Genomic DNA, 23099 nt, shown 5'->3' with positions numbered 1-23099 from the left:
TGGCTTCTATGACGGAGCACCTAAGCTTATTAAGTTGCATGCTAATAGTACCATCCTGCTAGGACACACACAGCAGTGACTCATCCAAAACACATGTTTGCATACATCATCTAACTGAACCAAAGGAAGCTGCCTCCTTCTCAATATTAGAAAGTCCAGGGTTATGTTTCTGTGCCCAATAAAACTCATTGGAAGAGTAATAAATATAACTACTTAGGATCTAGATTTAGTTTGAGGGTAATTATATTATATTATATTCACTAATATCAGTCTAAAAGGATGAACACGTGTAGGTGCAATGTGGTGTTCTCGCTTCTGATGCCATTCATTTTATCCATCAGAACTTGTTTTTGCAATATATCTCTGACTTGATTAGGTCCAAATGCGTACATTAAACGTGCACTCGTTTTTTTTCTCTCGATATTTTTGTTCAATAGCGCTGAGGACGTTTCTTCAAAAGCTCGAGGATTTTGTTTGACATCATTCTACCCCCAGTTCTTTCCTCTGGTAGATTACTTACTTGAGTCTGTATCTATCTGATAAGTTTCGGATTAATAATTTAACCAGTCGCTCAGATACTTTAGGCATGTCTGCCAACACGCTCTAGGGTGGTACAAGGCATTTGGAATTCTATTTATTGTTGAGCTGGAAAGCAATGAAGCATATTCAAGGCATTGGTGGTATTGTCATGTTTGCCCAGCATTAAAAACCAAGTGGGCTACACTATTCTCCATAAAGTGCAGCATGTGGATATCTTTCTTTGGAAGACTTTTATAGACTCTGTTGAAGCAATCTATTTTCGACAGGCTCTGGCGCTCAAGCCTTTCCACCTGTGGTTGATACTAATGAAAAGGAACACCTTCATGGTGTGCATTTGTGATTGAGGCTCTGCCTCCACAAGTATTCCAGGGTGTTTGAACTGGCAGCATGGGTTGGAAGCAGCCCCACTAACGATGGCCAGGCAAAGGGGTAATAGCAAGATAAGTAGGGACTCACAGAGTAGGGCCAGTGTTTTTTTACTATTGAGGTGGACGCAGAGGTTACTGTCAGTCATCCAATCTTCTCTGTGATCGTCAGTTGGGATACAAGAGCGTACAAAAGGAAATTAATGTGTCTGCTCCCGAGCAATGAGGCTAGGGGTCTCCTTACCGGTGCCCGGTATCCCTTACCGCCCTACTCGGAATGAGGCCCATAGTGTTTGTCATGTAAATTATCATTAATGTTGGTGAATTACTTTAGTTGCTTGCAAGTGTCCATTAAAATAGCATGGATTTGAAAGTAAGTTTGCTATTCCTCTAAAGCTTTGCTAAATCCATAATTTGAGAATTAATGGTCTTCAAAAGTGGAATTATGGTTGCAACTGCAAAGGGTGAAAGGAGTGCCCAAGAAGATAAAAATGAGCTGAATAGCTTGGGTAGGTTTAGTGCAAAGATGGAGAGTAGCACTTCGGCTTTCTTCTTCTGTCCTACCATTTTGGAAAGAATTTCAGGGGAGACGAGTGTAAACGCTGAGAGGCTTTAGGAGTATTGGAAACACCATTCTGTTACAGGAGGTGCTTTAATTGTGGATGCTTTATGTGACTTTTAATAAGTTCTTTTGGAATTCTGGAAGTTGTTGTGTGAGGGTGACGGTAGATGGTCCTGCAGCAGCATACAGAACCCATTGAAAAGGCAGTGTCCTTTTCAATGGGTTATGTGCTCTGCGTTTATGAGATGGTGCATGGAGATGTTTAGAAAAGGGGGAAAACCAGATTTCTGAATTAGCTTCAAATTATAAATGCGCTGTTAAGGTTATCTTTCTGTATTGCTAGAATCATTATATTTTTTTTATTTTTAATGGAGTTTGGATTGCAATATATTGTTGCACTGACATTCCAGGGCAAGCATACAGGGTATTGTTTTAGCTACCCTCCACTTTGGGAAATAATATATTTTCAAAGACTCTGCAAGAGCCCAGAGTGCAATGAAGGAAACCCGGAGATAAGACACAAACGATGTGGCAATGTTTTGTGCAATCTTTGCAGCTGTTATCATATCCAGTGTCCTACGTATACAGTAAACCACGTTGGGCAAAACAAGGAAGTGATGTAAAGTGTATTTTCCAAGATGGTAGAATGCTTCTCCTTTGGAGCACTTGACTTTTCACTACTCTGTACTTCCTCCCTCTTTGTCTGCTACGATCACAGACTCTCCGATATAAATGTCTCCACTAAGCCCATCGGTCACCAATGTACCAGGTTGTTTTGAACTGCACAATGCACACCTCAAGATAGCAGCCCTTCCAAATGTAGGTGAGGTGTCAAATTCTCACTAGAAGCAAAACGGATTTTTGGAGCTTCTGGAGCAGTTGCTTACAATCAAGACTAGAGGGGATAAGTTTTCAGAAGATGGTCCACTGATCGGCACAGCCAATTAACACACAGATAGATAGCCAGCAAAACATTTGAACAGCATATTCCAAACAGACAGTTACTTTAATTTCTTTTGTTCCTATATATCCATCTTTTGGTATGATATAGTGTACATGCTATTAACACATTCTTCCAATTGGTGGGAGGCTGCAATACTGGTACCAGGTACAACAAGTCTATTGGAACCAATGTAGGTAAACCTGAAAAACATCTCTGGTTTTTCATCTACATATTTCCAAATAAAGGTAAATGCAAAGTTACTCATTACATTACTTTGTGTGGTTGCTACAGGCATGTCCTTTGGATGTAAGTATCTTTAGGCTGCCAGACCTGCACCCTCCAACTGTGAGTCTGCTAATTAGTCCTATCAGGTGTACCACAGAAAGAAATATTATGCCTATGCAAGTTAATACACATGTCTGGGGCTGCACTTTTAAAATGCAGTTCCATTGCTGATAGAAATCACTGTAGTTTTAGAAGTCTAATTCATACTTTACCACCATAACAAGGAAGGGCTGTTAAATACACACCACTTGATATAGAGAGGTCCCCTTGGAGCCAACTGAGCTTTTAAAATGGAAACAACATGTTCCACTACTACACAGTTCTGCATGTGCATATTTGAATCACATGACACTTTTGTGTTTCAAAGGTGGCCAATTCCTATTTCCTCTGTATATGTGCACAGCAGAATGAAGAGAGGGTCCCTAGAATGCCCCTCCTCACCCCTATGAACATGATGGGCCGAAGGGTCAAAAATGCCAAAAGTTACTCACTAATCGGACAGCCCCCAGGAGGACCAGTGACTGCCATGTATGCGGAAAGATATTCTCTTCGACAGCCATTCAAACCGTATCCATTCAATGTATTTATGCATACAGGTGCTTCAACATTGCTCATGGACCCAAATGCCTCAATAAATGACATTGACTAATGCAGAGAAACCACTGTGCTGACGTCATTAGTGACACCACGATGTAGCCACGTTAGTCATGAAGTACACTTGCAGCCATGCACAAAGTTACACAAACACCCAGGTGAATACACAAAGAATATGCTTACACAGTTCTGTAGATAGAGGACAGATACATATACATACTGTCAAAAGCTTTTATTATTTTTCTCATTAGCTAAGTGCAGAAACACTGAATGCAAGGCAACAAAGAGATGCAGAACAAGCTTGCAGATGCTTATGGCAGCTAACCTTATGGAACTACAGGATCACATAAGGATCCTAGCAGGATCAAATACGACTAACATTTGGAAAACAAAGCATGATACAGATATGTAGAAATCATAGTATAAGTATAACAAGGATCACATAAGACCACAAGCCGCAGGGCGAAAGATGAGGGAAAACAGAACCAGGCTGCACAGAACAGGAAGGCCAGGACTCGCAGCCTAGGTCGGAGGCAAGCAACACATTCCAGATCTAAAAAGTCAATGGGCCATCTGCAGAACGACTGAATAAATCCTCATAAATTGCAGACCAGAAGAGCACTTATTCCATGTGGTGTGGCAGAGCTAGAAAATTGTTAATCACCCGCGGTTGGAAGACAAACAGTTCTCAGCAACACAGACATGGAGTGACACATGGAATTGTTAACAATGTTGCAATGTTGAGAGCACTCTCACGGGCAAAAGAGGTGTTGCTAACAGACACATTGGGAACACATAGTCATTCTCATCACCTTGAAGAAGTGCACAGGGTGCTGAGAACAGAACTGGGTCCCAGGCCTGGGGAGACCAGTTCCAGCCAATCAGGGGACAGAAATCCAAGGGTGGATGGCAGGGGGCAAGGGCCAATGGTAATCCTGTGACCCTGCAACAATGTAATAGATCATTTTCTGGAGAAGGAGCAGGCCAGCCACCTGACATTCGAGGGCCAATCAAATAAGATCCATAGGGGTAATATATAAGGTCCACCACTCCGATCACCCAACCAGAAAGAGTGATGGATGAACGAGTAAGCTTGTAGTAACCCCCAAACCTCTGGCATACCATATCAAACCACCAAGAAGTAAACATGTGGCCAGTACATGAATGACAGTGATTATGTTATATACTCCTGAAACATGACATCAGCTATGGCATAAACACTAAAATGTCTTTTTTGCAACAGAACATATGTGGAAAAGTAAACATTGTCTAATTAGCAACACACATTTTTCTTCAGATTAACCCCCTTTAATTAACACATGAAATGTCCCATAAGCAGAGGACATCAGACCCTCACTGGTGTTATTCTATCACAGAGGTGTTCTATGTTTATGTACAAGATCCACAACACAACAGTGCAAAGAACAAACATGTGGATATTGCTCTACATCCTGCCAAAGTGTGGCCAAAATGTGATATTATGAATCATTCTTTTGAAGAAATAGAGAGACACTTGGAAGGTCAGGTGATATTGTTGAATGTCACAATAATCCCAGAAAAATAGATGCAGCCTTTGGCAAAGCGCAGAAAGGTCAGGGGGCAGTAGCATAGTGATGAAATGTGCTCTGCTACACAGAGTGTGAACCTGCTAACTACATTGGGCCCTCTAATCCCTTTTGGGAATAATTCCATGACAGCACGTCGTAGGTCATATGATATGTTATGATATGATAGTTTATTTATATAACACATATACACAATGTGTTTCAAAGCGCTTCGAGGCAAGGGAGGGAACAAGGGAAAATACAATGACCAGGCGACATTTCAGATAGTGCAAGAGCTAAGACATACATAAGGAAGGGAGGGGAAGAGTGGGAGCGAAATGGAAACAGACAGACGACTACCGTCCTAGGGATGACAACATTTCTGGTAGAGCTGGAGAAAACAAAAGGTGAGGGAGAGGAGTGCAGAAAGGGAGAGGATTAACCCAACAAGCGACTATCGTACTAGGCCTGACGACATTTCAGATAGTGCTGGAGGTGGGGGGGGGGGCAAGTAAAGGGAGGGGGAGGAGACAGATGAGGTTGCTATCATACTAGGTCCAGGGACAATTCCAATAGAGTAAGAGCATAGAAAAAAGTAAGGGGAGGAGGGGAGGAGATAGGAAAGGGAGAAAGGGAGAGGAGGAGACTTGCAGTGACTTCTTTACCGTAGATCTGTGGTGTGTACCTCACAGTATGTTTGGGTGTTCGCTTTTCTAGGAATCCAATTTGTGTTGATCTAATTTTGGATGGGAGGCAGCCAGAGGGGAAAACCCTACTGACCTTTTTGGAGACATCTCTAAGAAGTCTGGTTAACGCATCGAGTCAGACAAGGGAAAACTGAGCACAATCACAATAATTACACATGGACATTTTGCAGAGTACTTCAAGGAAACATAGGCTCAATTTACATGTCTTTTGATGCCCAGAAGTAACATGCATAGTCTCTTGCCACAGAATCAATTGGCCTAGCCCATGCCAGCAACTGTGCGTTAGAAACACAGAACTTTCAGCCACATATTTATTCATTTATTTTATTAAAATTCTTATGTATCACGCCACATGCCCGCGGGCCTCAGGTCGCACATATGTCAGATAGAAAGCATTGGTGGCTCCCGGATCCTTTGGATGTTTTGCATTCTTGTACATTTAAGTAGATAACACCTTCCTTGGAAACGACATCCACTTTAATAGACTTTGGAGATTATCCTTTAGCAAATTAATTTCTAGAGAGACAAGTGATCTGATAAGCTTTCATGGTCAGCACCAGGTTATTGCAAGACAACACAGGTCCCTGTGCGAGATGCATGGATTTTTGCTAATTAAAACCACAGACTAAACAATGTGTCTGATCCCTCTTATCTTGCTTCTTGTAGCCAATCTTTTATGTCTGAATTGGCTGCTGATAAGGTCCGGTCCTGTTCATAATTGCCCACTTCTTACAAACTTTTTTCATCAACTAAGCTATTGCTGGTATGAGTCCTCGACTGGTGCAAGACAGGCAGCTTGGATTTGATAGAACATGCTGGACTGCATGCTGATTAATTGCTTGATATGTCATCATAATAATACCTGTGCTAATGTAATTCTCAAAAACCGAAAGTGACCATCTCATTGACACATGGTGACCCTTGTCATTGAACAAAGACTGAAGATCCATGTGTCACTTGTCACTTTGAATGACTGTCTAAAATGACTACAACATAGGACAATCACTCTCCTTCCAACCACAGTCCATCTGTAAATGGCGTTCAGTTACAAGTAAGAGTGCGGGTAGCAGCAGAAGGAAGTCTATTCTATCAATGCCTTACCCCTTCCTCTCGTCATTGCTTTCTTTCCAAATGGAGAGTCAGAAGCTCAAGAAAATGATTACGTGCAAGAAGGGAGTACATGCTTGATTTTCTTCCAGCGCTTGAGATTCACCATCATAAGGGCGGCTCGTCAATAATGGGCCAGTGGGCGCTGACCCACCTGATCCCTCACCAAACATGGATGAGGAACACCGTCCCAGGGGTGCTCCCTCAGCTGCTTTTTGCTGCTAAGGGGCACTTCTGGCTGGGTTGAACTGTCAAAGGGAAATGAAGGACCTGGGTTGCTGTTCCTGAGCAATATTGCATAGGGATTTAAACTCTGTACTGTATGTGATAAGTGTCACTCCATTTTGTGCCTCTTTTGATCTGTATTTAAGGTAGTTGTTGTAGGGGATCCTTGTTGCCCTATGGACCTGCCTGTCCACAATTCTGCAGTTGTACTTAATGACGGGCTGAATAGAGTGCCAGGCCTTGTGTGCACTTTGTGGAACGTTTCACTCTAAACAAAAAAAAGCTAGCCCTCTCTGTTGGTTTGTGATGACTGCAGACTATAGACAGGCCGTCTTTTATTGTTAAAATAGTGTTGGAGAAATGTATTTTTCTAGGTGAGTAGGAGAGTATGAGGTTGGTTGTTCCATGGAATTCATTGAATCTTCTGTGGATGCTTGTTAGGTCCTATTCCCCCGCTGTCCAAATACGAAGGGTATCATCAGTGTAGTGACGATATCTTAGTGGTATGCAGTCACAGGTGGCAAGGAAATAGTGCTTGAGTTGTGCCATGAATAGACTGGCATACTGCAGACACGTCCATGTTCCCATGGTCATCCCCATCTTTTAGAGAAAAGTGTTGCTACCAAATGTGAAATAGTTTAGGGTTAAGATGAATTATATGCACTTGGCTAAGCAAACAGGCTGCGATTGCAGATCGTTTTCTTGCACACCTCAATGGCATTGATGTAGGGAATGTCAGTGTAGCTTTAAAATAGTGTTGATTTTTCATTTATATCATTTGGTTGAATCTTCCTGGAGCTTTTTAAAATAACCTTTCCTGCACATAGTCACTGGTTTTCATCTATATAGCCTTGCTGTCTATGGGTGCCAGATTGTAAGATTCGTTAATGCATGTGTCCAGTATAGCAGATTGTTCTCGATGTCTGAAACCTTCAATGCATTTATCTCGTTTTTGGTTGTGTCCGGGTTCAGGGGTCCAGTTGGGAGTTCTGCTTCTTTTTTTCTGTTTGTATCCCATTTGATAACTGTTTGTCATAAACGTTTTCCATCAGTCAGCTGCATCTGAAGAAGTCTTTGCGATCGCTGCACAGTTCTATTTTATCAATAGGTTTAGTAGGGCAGAAAGTGAGCTCTCTTGAAAGTGCTGACATTTCTGCCTTTGTTGGGGTATAATTTGAGAAAATTAGACTGCAGCCTTGTTAGAGCCCTGATAGTGTTGCTTTGCACTGCTCTCATGTAGCTGTGAGCTTCCTTGGTGTCTCTCGCTCTCTGGCTTTCAAGTTTTTTCTTCTTGTAGAGGAGATTATTTGATTTGAGTCTTTTTGTAGAGGCTTGCATGGAGTTATTTCCATATATATTTGTGTGTGTGTGGCCCTTCTGTGTCTCAAAACATGTTGATCTCATCTTGTGTCATCGTTCTGTGGTTGCAACAGACACCAATAAGGCTGGTCCACAATCTTTCTGATATCCTGATAAATATCTGTTGTGAGAATCTTGATTTGTAGGTAGAAGCCTCTCTGCATCAGATTCTCTGTTTTACATTGGTTTCATTAACTTTACTGGTGTTTGCTAAACATGCCCAAATGCTCCAACCACAAAGCTGTCAGGCTATCATGTATTGTTCGTCCCTGGTAAAGGTGAAATCATACAGTTGGCTGCAGCAAATTAAAATTGTCCGGCTTGGACTGTTCAAGCTTTGTATAAAATAGCACTGCCATGCACGGAAAAGCCAATTTTCTGGACCAATGGGCATGAATTCGGGCTACTGTGCATACCCACAATGCTGTGCTCATGTGGCTCTGTACCAGAGGTGAACTTCCAGCAATGTGGCATGTGTGTCTTGGTTCAATTGACTTATTCTTGTTTCACATTGGCTTAGAAACTATAGGTTGCTGTCGAGCTGTGCTTGCTTTTTCAAAACGTTTTTCACCTTCAGTTTGATGCCATACATTGTGGTATCTTCCGTATTGTAGGATCAGTGTGTTTGTACCCTATTAGCCGAGAGTAATATGAAATTGTTCATCCAGACAACAGCATGCTATCTTAGTTAGGCTAAGAAAGTCCTTTATTTGCAAGCTTTCACGATCTTTCGATCGCTTCAACAGACATAGGAAGAAAGAATCTCTTGAAATAGCAGAACAGCTTCGGAATTCACCTCTGGAACGCGTTATATGTTCCTGTCTGTGTTTCGATTTGCGATTCCTTCACAAGGAGCCTTACACTTTAGAAGTTACCCCCTGCGTTCTAACCTGAAAGATTTAAATGAAGCCCTGCAAGCAGGCAAGCAAAATAAACACTTCTTGGCTGCTCTCAGAAAGGCCTGAAGGAATGGGGTGGCGTCAGTCATGGCATGTGCGAACCGTCTAAAGGCCAGTATGTTTTAGGTAGAGTCAGTTGTGTGTCCATCTTGCTTGAGCCTGTTTCCCACCAGGACTATATGTATATACACACACACAACCCCCCCCCCCACACACACACGTTGGTATGTTCTCTGTGGCACCTCCGCCACTATACTCTTCACCAGAGTCCATCAATCCTCTGCACACATCTCACATTCATAACGCAAAATGCAGAGAAAGAAATGCAAGTGCCTACCTTCACGGAAACAGTAGAAACCACCCACACAGTGCCGATGGAACAGTGTGTGGCATATTTGGCCTGTTGTGGCAAATGGAGGAGCCTCGTTTAACCCCAGTTTCCATGTTGTCTTAAAAAACAATCTCTATCAGGCACTCTTCTCCTCAAGCCTCAGCCATGGCCGTACATTCCTTCTTCCCCTGCTCACTTCATTCCCCTATTACTTTGCTCGTTGTCCTTCCTAAGGCTGGATCCCAGCCCCTTTCCTCTAATGTAACACAAGGCTGGTTTGCAATTATCTGCTGCGTTTGTAAAGGTAGGATTCTGACTGTGCATTTTGCATTATGAATGAACAGGCTTTGGCGGGAGGAATACCTTTGTGTGATGGCACGGAGCTCATACGATATATATATATTATGCTTGCAAATTTTATTTCATTGCTAGAATATTGGCATTGCACAAATTTAGTTTACACAATGACAAAAGACGAAAAAAATAATGAAAACGTCACATCCTGGAAAGAAGTTTTAGTTCTTGTTTCTGAAAATTAAAGTTCAGGCTTCATTGACGTCAGCACAAATGTCATGGGCCAATGGTGGACAAGTGCCTTTAGGAAGGCGCAGAGCCGGCCAGACAGGAACATGAAGTCATGTAATGTGTGCAGCCCTCTGCGTGTTTTGTCTTGCCTGTGGCGTTACACGAGTAGGCAAAAGACAGGCACATTGGATCTGAGTACTGACGGGCTAACCTTTTGCTGCCATCAGTTTCGATTGTATGCCTACGCGTGAAATTGCTCTCTCGGGTGGAAGAGTTGAGGAACTACATTTGGCTTCATAAAAAGTTAACATAAATATGCAGTTTCTTATCATTGGCCTTGCTGGCAAGGATGTATGGAGAACATCTGCAACAGGTCTTGTTCGATGAATTCAAGAAAATGAACTCCAAAGAGGATGGCCACTGGTTTAAAAGAGGGCTATTGGGTGGTTTGGAAGGGCAGAGACTCTGATCTACCATTTCACTATTGCTCTCTATTAAAAGAATAGTGAAAACTGGTAACTTTCCCTATACTACGGGTATTACCTACATAACAGAACTAAGAGAACACTCTCTTCGGCAGGGGCCTCTCTCTGGAACAGCCTTCCTGCCTCCCTGAAACTCCAGGAGAACCATCTCAGGTTCCGGAAGCACCTCAAAAGCATCCTCTTGGCTTCTGCTTTCTCTCCCCCTCTCCCCTGCTGAACTCCTGACTGAAACTGCACTGGTTACTTGGCCACCTTTTCTGATCTCTGGCCCAGGCCCCATCAATTGCCCACCTGCACTGCCCCCCTGGCAACCCCTGCACCGGAGGACTGTTTTTCTGTACCTCTTCAGTCCCCCTACCAGCACTTATGCCTGCACTTCCTTGCACTTGCCACCAGCTGGCCGTTTATTTATCTTATTTATTCCACTTTCCCATGTACTGCACTTTTCCCTCTCCCTTCCCCTCACACTTTTCCTTTTCCCCCCTTCCCATGCACTTGCACGATATGAATGACACCTGGGCTAGTAGGATCGTTGTATGTCCCCCCTTTATTCCCCCGTTGCCTCGCCGCGCCTTGAAACACTTGTGTATAGGCGCGTTATAAATGCCATTATCATATCATATCATTTCATATCATATCATTTCATATCATATCATAAGGTGCTTGTCAGTTAGCCCTGAGTCCAAAAGGAAAATGTGCCCACTGTCCAAACTACCCTATTCTCCCCCTAACACTATCATAACCACGACAAAAACTACAGAAGAATGACTCCCTCATCCTGTGAGCTGGTTCTTCACCGGTATCAGTTCAATAGGATAATTGTAAATACTTCTCAGCAACTTCTTTGATTAAATGACAATGTTCTGATATTGGGTTCCTCCAAATTACATCTTCTTTTCTCCTTGACCACTCTTTCTTTTCTTCATATGTTTTTCTTATTTTGATTTATTTATCTTTGTCCTTCTCCGCTCAAAAGATCAATCAAGTCTGTTCTCTGTTTTCCCATTTAAGCTTTTCCCCTTATTTAATATCCACTTTTTATATTGTTTGGGACTAGACTGCACATCACCATATGCGTTCTCTCATGCGTATTTCACTCCGAACATTACATTGTGACTGGGATGAATATGAGCGTTCCAATAATGATGCTGACTCTTTTCTTTTACTCTTGTTATTTCTTCTTTACTGGGACCAGTACGAGCACTCCAGTAACGATTCTCACTCTTTCCATATACTCTTGTTACTTCCTCTTCACTGGGAAGAGTATGTGTTCCATTCACATTTCTCACTATCTTCATTTACTCTCGTTACTTTAGGTTCACTGGGACGAGTATGAGCATTCCTATAATGATTCTGGGTCGCCCTCCTGGGTCTCAGTTGTCAGATGGCCTTCTCGGTTCTTCAAATATCCCCCTTTCGGCTTATCAGTTCCTCTTTCAATCGTTCCACTTTGTACTTCCTTCCTAGAAGTGGTATCAGCGTTGTTGATGGATGCTGCAGTCCACCACAGCTTCTTTTTGGTCACGCCATCACTTACGCTTCTCTCAGGATCAGAATGCATCACTTTCGTTTCGCTTCTCTGCGTCTCTCCTCTCTGATGCTGCTTGTCTGGAATTTCACTCAGGCTTCCTTTCTGCATTGGATGCCGAGCGTCCAGAGTTTCAGCAGTGCTCCTCAGTGAGTTGTTTGGAAAGAAAACAGGATTTCTCTCTTTCGATGTGTCTGTCTCCCATTCTTATTAGGAAGTGTTGGGATTTTCCCAGCACAGCATCAAAGTCCTTCCTTTATTCTGCATCATACTCTAGATGTTGCCCATATGTTTCTTCATCTCCGCAGAATATAGGTTCTTCTTTATTGACACAATTAAAGGATTTTACTGACAGTCACACATACTAGTTTATTCTTCACATTTTCTTTCATGAGAGGTAGTTGTAGGTGGGATGTTATTATGCGTCTCAGAGAGTTTATCATTAGAACAGGAAACCTGATCCCCAGACGGTGGTCTCTCCCAGTGATGTCCTGCTTGTCTCTGGCCCTAGGAAGGGTATTGCGGAGCGGGATCCCCTCCCTACCCTCAAATGAGAAGGGTCACACATGGGGAGAAGTGGCTGAATCCTGCAATTTGTCACAGCAAATAGAAATTAGCAACACTGGTGCTTCTTAGTCGTGCAAACGGGCTCCTTATTTTAGGAAAATAAAAAACAAGGTGAAGACACTGCCTGATTAAACAGCACGACATGATGAGCAAAAAAGTGGTTTCTGCTTTGAGCCAAATTGTAAAAAACTCTGTGACCCTGATTTACAGTGTGAAGGGTGTGCGGTATTGCAATTTGCACATGGGTATTCAGCAGAAGCAAACGCACACAGTGGCATGTAATTTCGATAGTGAGCACAGTTTTCAGATGCATTTACCATTTTGCTGCTCATTTATAACGTTAAAGACACAAATACAATAATATCTTGGCAGTGGACCTTGCTGTTCCATTAAACTGCCGCGCGTACACTGCCACCTAAAAGAAAAGACCAGACAAGGGCATGGTGTATACCAGACTGCCGCTAAGTGCATCAAATTATGTCATCAAAGTGGCCTGGCTGTCACATGCCAGCACAGAGCCAGGTTGTGACATGCTGCTGGCCTTGCAAAACCTTTTCATATTAAGAACAAAAAACATATTGGCGCAATGGGCCTTATGATGAATTGTTCAGTATGTCCTTTGGAAAATCCGGTATCAAACCTTCTTTACCATTACTGCAATCTGGTCATGAGGATTTGATGACCAGATTTCAGGTGGGCTAATTGTAGAGTTAATCGCATTCCTGGGGGCCAAATAACTCTATGGGGCACTTGGGAAAATTACCATGGGCCTCATTACGACCCAGGCGGACTTCGCGGTGCTAAATGCACCGCGAAGCATGGCGGAAAGCCGCCGATAGCGCCATGGGGGTTGGCGGATTTACCGCCCCATTCCGACCTCGGCGGAGCGGTAAATCCCCAATCCCCATTCTGCCCTTCCCCATTCCCATTTTCGCCCCATAGGGTATAATGGGAGTGGGGAAGGAGTTAATTACGCCACCGTAAAATACGGTGGCGTAATTAACAACGAGGTCCCGTAGCGCCATGGTTTTCTCCGGCTGGTAAAACCAGGCGGAGAAAACCTCCATGGCGCTACGGGAACTCGTAGTATGGCGGAGAGGTACGCCATGCACTACGCTGGCGTAACACCCTCTCCGCCAGGGTCCTAATGAGGCCCCATGTGTGGTAGTTCCCCCTGTGGTAATTCCTCCTGTGTTTGCTGGAACATTGGAGGAGATACATGCAAACAGGAGCTGGTGGGATCGTGTCTACATTCCTGCCAAACTTGGCATTTGTTGTTGTGGTAAAGGGGCGGTAATGAAGTTACCACCACTATACTGACACTTTTTGACTAATAATCAAACTCGTATTGAGTTCCAACATGTGCTTATCATCTTCAGGCCTGCAATTTGTTATGTTATGTTAATGGGCACTTGTATAGCACCTTTCACCACTGGTATGGTCCCAACGCACTATTCAATAGAGTGAGAACTAGTAGTACGCGGTTGTACGTCTGGCTGGTTATCATTGTGAGTTGGGTTCTCTCCTCTCAGCCTTGTCAGTCGGCAAAACAATCGGAACCTACTGTGAAAACAGTTGTAAATAATAACAGAACTTTTAACAGTAAACAAGAAAAGTGAGGAATCCAATTTGCCATTTGTTTTACCTCACTTCGACTACTTTTAGCTGTGACCTGTTTCCCCCAAGGCCCCTGCTTTTGGGATCTTGGATTTGATAAGACTCAGTATGCCCTGCTGAGAAGAAATGGGGTATTCTATAAATGCATGGCTGAGAACTGCAGAGGTGACCGATTTGGTCGCAGCATCGTTTATAAATCCCATTACAGGTTGGAACCTTGTCCAGTCCCTCAACGGATGCGGAGAGGAATGCGGGTTTTATTGCAGTTTCCTCGCACAGATATTCCTACACCGAGCCCCTTGACATGGACGGGGCCAACGGCACAATTAAATAAGGAGAGAAACTAGAAAAACACATCTTGGGTTTTCGTACTTACAGTCCATGTACAAAAACTAATATCTGGCTACAGCTGAGACTGCCAAAGGTCAGGGGCGCTCGGTGCAGCTCTGCAAAGCACTGCTTTTCTTCCACTCAATTCAATAAAACTCCTACCACTGCTCAATAGAGAGAAAATGCCGCTTGCAGTTGTTATTCTGAAAACCCGAGCTTCCGCAAGAACCTAGACCTGTAACATCGACACCCATTCACACAGTCTTGCTGGAGACAAAACCACTGCTGGGGCCTTGACTGAGATCACAGTTTCTAACTGCGCGAGTCGGCTTTCGTTTTCAACTCCCCAATTAGGCGACTGGAAAACTTTTTTTATTAACACATTCCTATAACTTGTTTTTCTTTTTTTGTGTGCAGTTTTATGATTTTTATTAATGAAAACTAGGGGCTGGGTTTCCTCAGAACAGAAGGATTACAAACATTTATTTGACAAACTGAAAATCACATTTCTTCAGCAAGAAGTATGGTCAATGTAGTTCTGCTCTGCAGCAGACCGGCCATAAAGCATTCCTTATTGTGAAAAGCCTATGGTAAACCTTACATATGTTCTGCCCACTTAGAAACAACCACTTAAGTACAGGTGACTACAATAGGGAAGTTAATACAAAGTCACGAAAGCACTCTCTGATAGAATGTGATTTCCAAACATAGTTAAGTGCTATTTTCTCCAAAAATATAGGCTGTGGTTTAAGAAACATGACTCAGAAGTAGAGTGTCTAGCTTTCTACCAATCTCCGTAGAACAGCACCCGAGCCACCCTTTGCCACCTGCAAGGGTGTCTTGTGTTCTTTATTTTCAATGTAGATGCTTATGCCCGGCTCCACCAGCAGCTGTGCCTCATTTATTCGCTTTTCGTCACAGGGCAAGTCTAGAGGCGTATTTCCCTCTCTGGCCTGTATATTGGTCGATACACGGTGCTGGAGTAGGATTCGGATCATCTTAAGATTGCCCTTAGCGGATGCTCGGTGTAGTGGCGTTGAATGTAAGCTATCTGTTGCATCGGGATTGGCTCCGCTCAATTGAAGCATGGCAGCAATCTCGTGCCTATTTTTGGGTGCAGCATAATGTAGTGGAGAACAGCCATTTTGATTGACCGCCTTCACCTGGGCACCCTTTGCAATCAGGGCTTTTACAATGTTGCCACGGCCGGCAGAGGCAGCAATATGTAGACGAGTCCAACTAGCATCATCTTTATTGCTGACAGGCACGCCCAATCCCAATAAGAAATCAGCAATGTTTGCATGCCCAGCTGAACACGCCCAATGCAATGCGGTTCTTTGATCCGGGTCAGTTTTTGTGGCCAGTGAGTTGTCTGCCAGAACCCTGGCCTTCAGCTCATCAAACTGACCCTTATAAACCAGGTCACACACCAAGACATCAGCCACGGTCCCCTCCATTGACTTTTATCTGAATATAAACAAAACAGAGCAGTAGGGGAGCATAGGTATGTATGTAGACAACAGTTAATATAGTAAAGAAAACGCGCAGTTCAAAGCATCTGGAGGGCCACATGATGGAACAGCATGCATTAGATGGTTTAAGTTACACAACTGTAGTACAGCACATTTAGATAGCAACTGAATGAGGATTAGCAAATCACCTCTACACTGGGCTGCATTGCGCCAGGATTCGACTGGCGACATGGTACCAATGGTGGGTAGAAAGGGGAGGTTGCAGAAAAGAGAAGGCAGCTGATATTGGGAAATTGGGAAATGGGGAAGGGTCAGGGAGAGGGTAAAGACAGGGTGGAGGCAAGGGAAGGGTATCCAAGACCCTGGCTAGACACATAATTCAATAAGGCCTGAAGATTCTTCCACATGGAACTAACATAGATTATGCATGCGACATGGCCTGAGAGTTTGAAGGCATTAAAAAGCAGCACACTACCCAGAGTGTACATTTAGCAATAGAATTCCTTGTTTTTGGCAGCCTTGCAACACACAGACCTAGAATGCAATGAGCATTAAGCATGCTTCAGTACATTACAGATAGTATTGTTACAGAGGCATGCACAGGTTTACCATGTGCAAATAATCGAGAAAGAATTAGCCCTAAGGTGACACCATTACATTGTGCAAGGGAGCTTAGTTAAGGTCTTGAAAGGATCTGAGAACTGAGTGATATGCTGGACAATACCCCAGTGCCACCCAACAGCGCTTGAAGGTCTACCAGCTCCCTACAAGTATAAACCAGAACAGGAGCCCACACTTCACTTTGGGAAGTTACAGCGGAGGTGAACCCGGATGCCAGTGGCGAATCAAGGTTCTAGGTTTGGCATACACGATTCCTCTAAGCCACCATATGACTACCTATACATTTGTTCACATTGTTTGTTGTGATCTGAAGCCCAAGGACTGCAAAGTTTGATGTCAATACATATAAAGGGCCCAATTCAGCGCAAATGAAAAAAGTGCAGTAGATGTGGTTTTTTCATTTGCACTAATTGCAGAAATGTGCAGGTCACCCTATGTATTTATTTATTCATTTATTTATTTATTGACAATCCCAGCCGGCAATCCTGAAAACACAAAGGACAGTGATTACAAATAGAGCATGCAGGTGCGACAAAAAGACAAAAATATGTAATACACACCAATATATTGATAATGTTGACTAACCGAACATTCGGTTATCAAACAACGAACACTTTCATAAGCTAACAAATAAACTCAGCATTAATAACAAACCTAATTCTCTGCTTGAAAGAAACAACCAGGTCAGTGATTAAACTGTCCAGTGTGCTCATTGACATCTCAGTTCTCATTGGGGTCAAACGGTGACCTCCTCTCACTGGTATGATCTCAAGCAGGAGTGGTGTCCATATGGCCTCTTGTAGGGGCTGATGAATCCTTGGAGGTCCTCTTGGGTTCTCTTTAGGGCATATTTTATCCCTGTAGGAAATCTATATTTGTCTTGGCTAATGAGCTCATAATGAGCCAGCCCGATAGCACAGTGAACGCTTGCTTTGATATCTGTGCAGAGCCTGCTGGCACTGGTTCGAATCCTGGAAGGGCCAAACTCAGCCTTTCATCCTTCCAAGATCGATAAATGAGCACCACACATCGCGGGTATAGTCTCAGAACCTGAGGGTTCGTAGCGCTATATAAATGCTAAATTATTATTATTATATGTTATATCGAGAGTGAGAAGGACTGGGTGCATTGGGTGTAGCGGTTTCTTTTTTCAGCAATCCCTGCATATATATTGTGGCCTCCCCACTTTTTGCGGTTTGGAGACTATTGATGAGTAGTGCGAATATCGATAACTAGAAAATAATCCCTCTTTCTTCTGGGGGTTCACTATTGCGCTTTCTTTAACCCGTTCAGTATGCTCTCTAACTGTCCAATTTTAGCGTGGGTGGGAGTGACAGTAGTTCTAGCAAAAAGTCATAATTTTACTGCCGTCATGGTCTTTATAAAATGCTCCTGTGGCGGTGGTCTTTTGCGTGCTCAGCTATTTTCTGCAGGTTGGCGACCTTGGACCACAGCTTTGTTATTTTGGCTATGCAGTCTTCACAGGAACTCACCCTGTTCCCCATGGGCTTGATCTTTGTGCCATACGTATCCTGACTAGTGCTCCTATGTCCACCTGCATTTTGCCCTCACTGCATTGGTCTGTGCTATGAATGTCTTAAGCAACACTATATCCGATATTAATCAATAGAGTGATCGTTGTGTTGGGCTCTATGTGGGCATGGGTGTGTCTCATTTACCTTTTAGCCTAGCACTGAGAAGAGAGAAGATATTGTTTCTGATGTTGGGCAGGCCATAATGCTGAGTGATACTGTTTCCATGGTTAGACATGTAATGATCTAATGGGTAAAGGTAGTCCAATGGTTATAGCTATAGCTATTGCTATTGCAGATCCAGTTCATGCCAACTTTTCATTGTGAAGCAGTGAGTTTCTCAGTGCCTTCCAGAAGCCTTCTGCCAGAACCAGGACCCCAGACTCACCCCAGACTCCTTCCCTGCTATAGTTGCAGCTCAGCTAAAGAGCTAAAGAAAAGCCCTGCACTTGGACTACCCTTTCCAGTATTTTGTCCCTGAGGGCCAGAGGTAGGCAGCTCCCTCACTGGCCCTACTTAAAATGCAAATGTACCCAGCGCATGCATTAATATACTGTCAAATGTTAACAGTAGACATTTCGTGTATAGAATAGGCAAACATGCGAACAAAGGAACATTTCATACAGTAAGCACACGATACTATATAGTTTAAAAAAAACCAAAACGAGCAATGTTTAAAAACACAGATAAGTGCATTTTATATGAAAGCACTTTGTGGCATGTGATAAAACAAAGTTATTGTTTTCTTGTAAAGTTAGAAAATACACAGGAATTGGGTTATTGTCTTTAGTAATGCCTATATTGTATTGTCCCGTTGGGAATAACTGCACAGCTAGCTAAACGGATTGAGAAGCGAACAACCACAGATAAAGACGTGTTATTGTAGTTAAAAATAAACCCTTAACCTGGTCCAAAGGTTTATAGGTTACACCCAGAGCGAGAGATATTAAATGGCGTGTGGTCAGTTCAGATAAAAACAAGGAATTCAATTCGGTGAAACAAGGCAGCAAAATATTCCATTTTGGAAGAGGATGACTCAAAGCGAATACTTCCCAGGGAATGTGGCAGACATATGAGTCAGTCATTCATTGTCAGAGTCCGTTTCTGATGAATAAAGGAAAATAGGAACGTTTTTTATGAAATGCAAGACATGGCTGCATGCCTTTATCATGTGACATGAGCAGGGCCTGAGATGTACATTATGATATGATATGTCATTTATAACACGCCTGTACACAAGTGTTTCTAGACGCGACAAGACAACGGAAGGAAGGCAGGGGGAAGATAAGAAAAACAATCTTACTAGGCTTGTGTCACTCAGATCGTGCAAGTGCTGCGATGTAAAGTGCGGGGGGAAGGGAGGAGGGGGTGTGCCAGAGAGAGGGAAGGGGGGAAGTGCAGTCAGGGCAGCAATGCTCTGAGTGAGTGCAGCCCGGGCAGCGTGGCTCTGGGGAAGTGCAAGGAGGCAGGGGACTGTGGGTAGAAGTTACAGCCCCTAAGTGCACGATCGGCCAGGATGCAGTGGAGAATGATCATGGAGGATCCTGTTACCCAGTAGACTCTTAGGGTAGCCAAGCAACCAGTCGGCCCAGGAGAGAGGCAGGTCAGCAGGGGACAGAGAGAGAGAAAGCAGACAATAACAATAAAGGCCATGGGTGCTTCCAGATCTACTCCACACTCACTGCCTGGAGAAACATCTGACCCTCAGAGAGTTTGAGGTAGCTGAAATGAAGGGCAGAGAAGGAAGGTATTTTGGTAGAAAGAGTTGGATGTAGTGCGGTCCCCGGCCCCAGAAAGCCTTGTGGATGATGCAGATGGTCTTGAACCTGATCCTTGATGCCACCGGGAACCAGTGGAGAGATACAGTCCCTGGGCTTGAGGCCAAGGACAAGTCTTGCAGTCCTGTTCTGGATTAGTCACAGAGGGCAGAGAGTAGAGGAAGGCAGATTGAGAAAGTGACTGTTGCAGTTTTCCAGCCTAGAGAGAACCAGAGCTCTGTAGACACTGAGCTTCTGGGGGAAAGTGAGAAAAGGAAGAATACCTCTGACGAGGTGCAGCTGGTAGTGGGCCTTCTTGGCAAGCTCTGTGATGTGAGGAGAGAATGAGAGAGTGGAGTTGAAGATGACACCAAGTTTTCTTGCCTCTCAGGAAGGCAAAGAAAGCGAGCCCAAGCAAGGAGGACAGCCAGAGTGAGAGAGGGAAAGCAGGAGCATGGCTCCCAATAGAAGGATCTCCGTATTACTGGCATTAAGGATGGACATTGCAAGGTTAAGTCAGAACTCAATAGCAGAGGATAATGTTGAAGGGATGTTTCCAAAAAAGGCCATCCAACTGTCACCCACTAACTAAACACACACCTTTTTTGTATTTATATTTATTTGAAGAACAGGGATGCAATTTCAGTCAGAAATGTCTTGCAAACACACATTTACAGACGACAAAGGCCTACCCTCAAAGGGTGCCTGTATAGAAGAAATAAGATGAGAACAAGTGATGAGGGTGTAAAATAAAACGTGTGTCATATACCAAGGACATAACAGATAAAAAAGAAATAGATGACGTACAAAGATAACAACCTAGGGGGGCAAGCGCTTTAAAATAATGAGGACTACTATGTAAATATACAAAATAAATTAGTAAACATCCCTGGAGGGAGTGGCAGCCTCAGGTAGAGAGGATGGGGTAGAGGGCAGGGGTGCTCCCTTTTTTTGTAAGTAAGTGAAGTTTAAGCCAAGCTTTGAAGAGACCCCCAGTTGGGCTGGCTTTTATTGTTATGGGTATTGGGTTCCAATCCAGTGGGGTGAGTAAGAAGAAAGAGTGGAAGCTAAAGGAGGCATAGGAATAGCATGAGTCAGTGATGTTGAATGCAGAGGAGGAGTGGAGGGAACGAGATGGGAACGAGATGGTGCGTGAACAGAGATAAAATCAGACAGGTACTAAGAAGCAAGACCATTGATAGCTTTATACGTTTGGAGAATGAGCTTGAAAAGGGAGAGGTTGTGCACAGAGGGCAAACTAGCATGCAATCGATAGGTAGGAGTGGGGAGGATCTGAGTAGAGTGCAGAGCATGTGGTTAGCAAAGTTGAGGCCATTGTCTAGATGGAGGAAGAAGTACAGGAGATTGCCAATGAGTAAGCTTGAGAAGTACTCCATTCTGTTTAGCATGAGGGTGGAAATTAAAGATTTCTTAGAGTGTTTAGTAAGAAATTGACACATTTTCCAAATATTGAGGAGATTAGTAAGAGCGGCAGAGGCAGTGGTAGTGATGAGGCCGCTATCAAAGAGGATCCCATGGTTTCGAGCCTTAAGCGAGGGAGCGAGAAAGTTAGGTAGGTAAGAGATAGGAGAGGGGAGGGTGGTGATGGCATTGGAAGCTGGGAGATAGAGGACTTCCATTATTCAGGAGTTCAGAACGAGGAAGCAGAAAGAAATATAGTGACACATTTCAGTGGGATAGTTGGTAAAACATTTCCGAGAAGGCTGGGGTGATGGAGGGAAAGGAAAAAAAAATATTTTAGTGTCATCTGCATAGAGGTAATATGCAAAGCAATAGGGCAAATAGAAGTCTTTCTAGCAGAGAGGTATCATGAGAAAAGAGCAGAGAGCCACACACTGATCCTTGGGGGACACAGAAATGGGAAGGAGTGAAGTCAGAGGTTTGCAAGTTCCAGGAGATTTGAAATGATCAATCTTGTAGGTAGGGGGAGATCCAGGCAAGAACATATTTGCAAAACCCAAGGTCCAGGAGAGTGCAGAGAAGAGAGAAGTGGTTGACAGTGTCAAAAGCAGCAGATACGTCCAAACAATTGATTATAGAAGAGAGTTTGGGGCTGTCAGCATCAAACAGAAGGATTGACACATGCATGAGTGCCATCTTGCTTGAGTGGTTACTAGGGAAGCCAGGTTGAAAGGGGATCTCCTAAGCCATCATGATCAAGGTACTTAGTGATCTGGTTGAAGACTATCCACTTAAGAACCATTTGTAACATGGGCAAAGAAAGAAACTGGGTGATAACTTGCTGGACGTTTGGCTCAGCAGAAGGTTTCTTGAATAGGGGTAAAACAGTTGCATATTTGAAGGAGGCAAGAAGGGGAAGGTGATTGAGCCTAAGACTTTGACCATTTAGGGAGAAAATGGGTGGACTGTAGGATTGGGGAGGGAGAGAGAGATGGGCTGTGAGAATGTCAATCATTTTAGAGATTTCAGAGTAAAGGTAGTGAGCAAATCATCAGTAGAGAGGGAGGCGGTGATGGATATTGGTACAGGAGTTGCAAGCAAAGCTTGGAATATAGATGAATGTTTGCGGGGCAAATTGTGAAGATTAGTTTTTGAAGCAGGAGGATTTGGCAGAGTTGAGTGCAGAGCTGAGGGCACTATGTGAACATTTGTAGGCTAGGAGTAGGATTGGAGTCTGTGATTTGTGCAAGCATCAAATGTCATGGCACCTGTTTGTTTTGAGGGTCTGAATCTCAGAGGTGATGCAGAGCTGAGGACGGGGACAGGAAGGTGTGGATGTGTGAGAAGGATAGTGTTGGTCAAAGAGAGATACACGAGATGGTTCCCAAAACACACTGTGCCAAAAATGCAATGATTGAAATACAGTCTGGTATTTATTCAGAATGGTCGATCAGCCTGACAAGTGTTTCGAGCTTGACTGGCTCTTCATCTGAGGCTGGTATTACACTTTAATATATCGGATATACAATATTACCACATAATGAATCCAAATAAAGGATAAATGATAATGCATTTATGATGGCCATGGAAACATATGGCCCGCACAAGTAACAGTGGGCCAAACAAAAGGCAATTTAAATAGTCAATTGAAAATAAAAATGTTCACATAGCATGAGAGGTCATTGAGTGTATTTATACATATGTAAATAAATAGAAAAACAGATCAAAGAAATTTGAAAAAAGAAATGAGAAAGAGAAAACAAAACAAAATAAACAAGAGAA

General features: G+C 43.4%; 1 protein-coding gene and 1 pseudogene across 3 annotated transcripts in view; both read right to left on the bottom strand.

Moving 5' to 3' along the window:
• LOC138566853 (leucine-rich repeat and fibronectin type III domain-containing protein 1-like protein) overlaps positions 1-23099 on the bottom strand; it is a 3353432-nt gene that overhangs the window by 2605844 nt on the left and 724489 nt on the right. The gene's annotated exons all lie outside the window — the stretch shown is intronic.
• LOC138565946 (26S proteasome non-ATPase regulatory subunit 10 pseudogene) lies at positions 15222-15970 on the bottom strand (annotated as a pseudogene).

This window comes from Ambystoma mexicanum, chromosome 2p (assembly GCF_040938575.1).
Source record: "Ambystoma mexicanum isolate Mex_15411 chromosome 2p, UKY_AmexF1_1, whole genome shotgun sequence".
NCBI classification, from domain to species: domain Eukaryota; kingdom Metazoa; phylum Chordata; class Amphibia; order Caudata; family Ambystomatidae; genus Ambystoma; species Ambystoma mexicanum.
The sequence above is the reverse complement of the archived record's forward strand: the minus strand, read 5'-3'. Positions and strand labels throughout refer to the sequence as shown.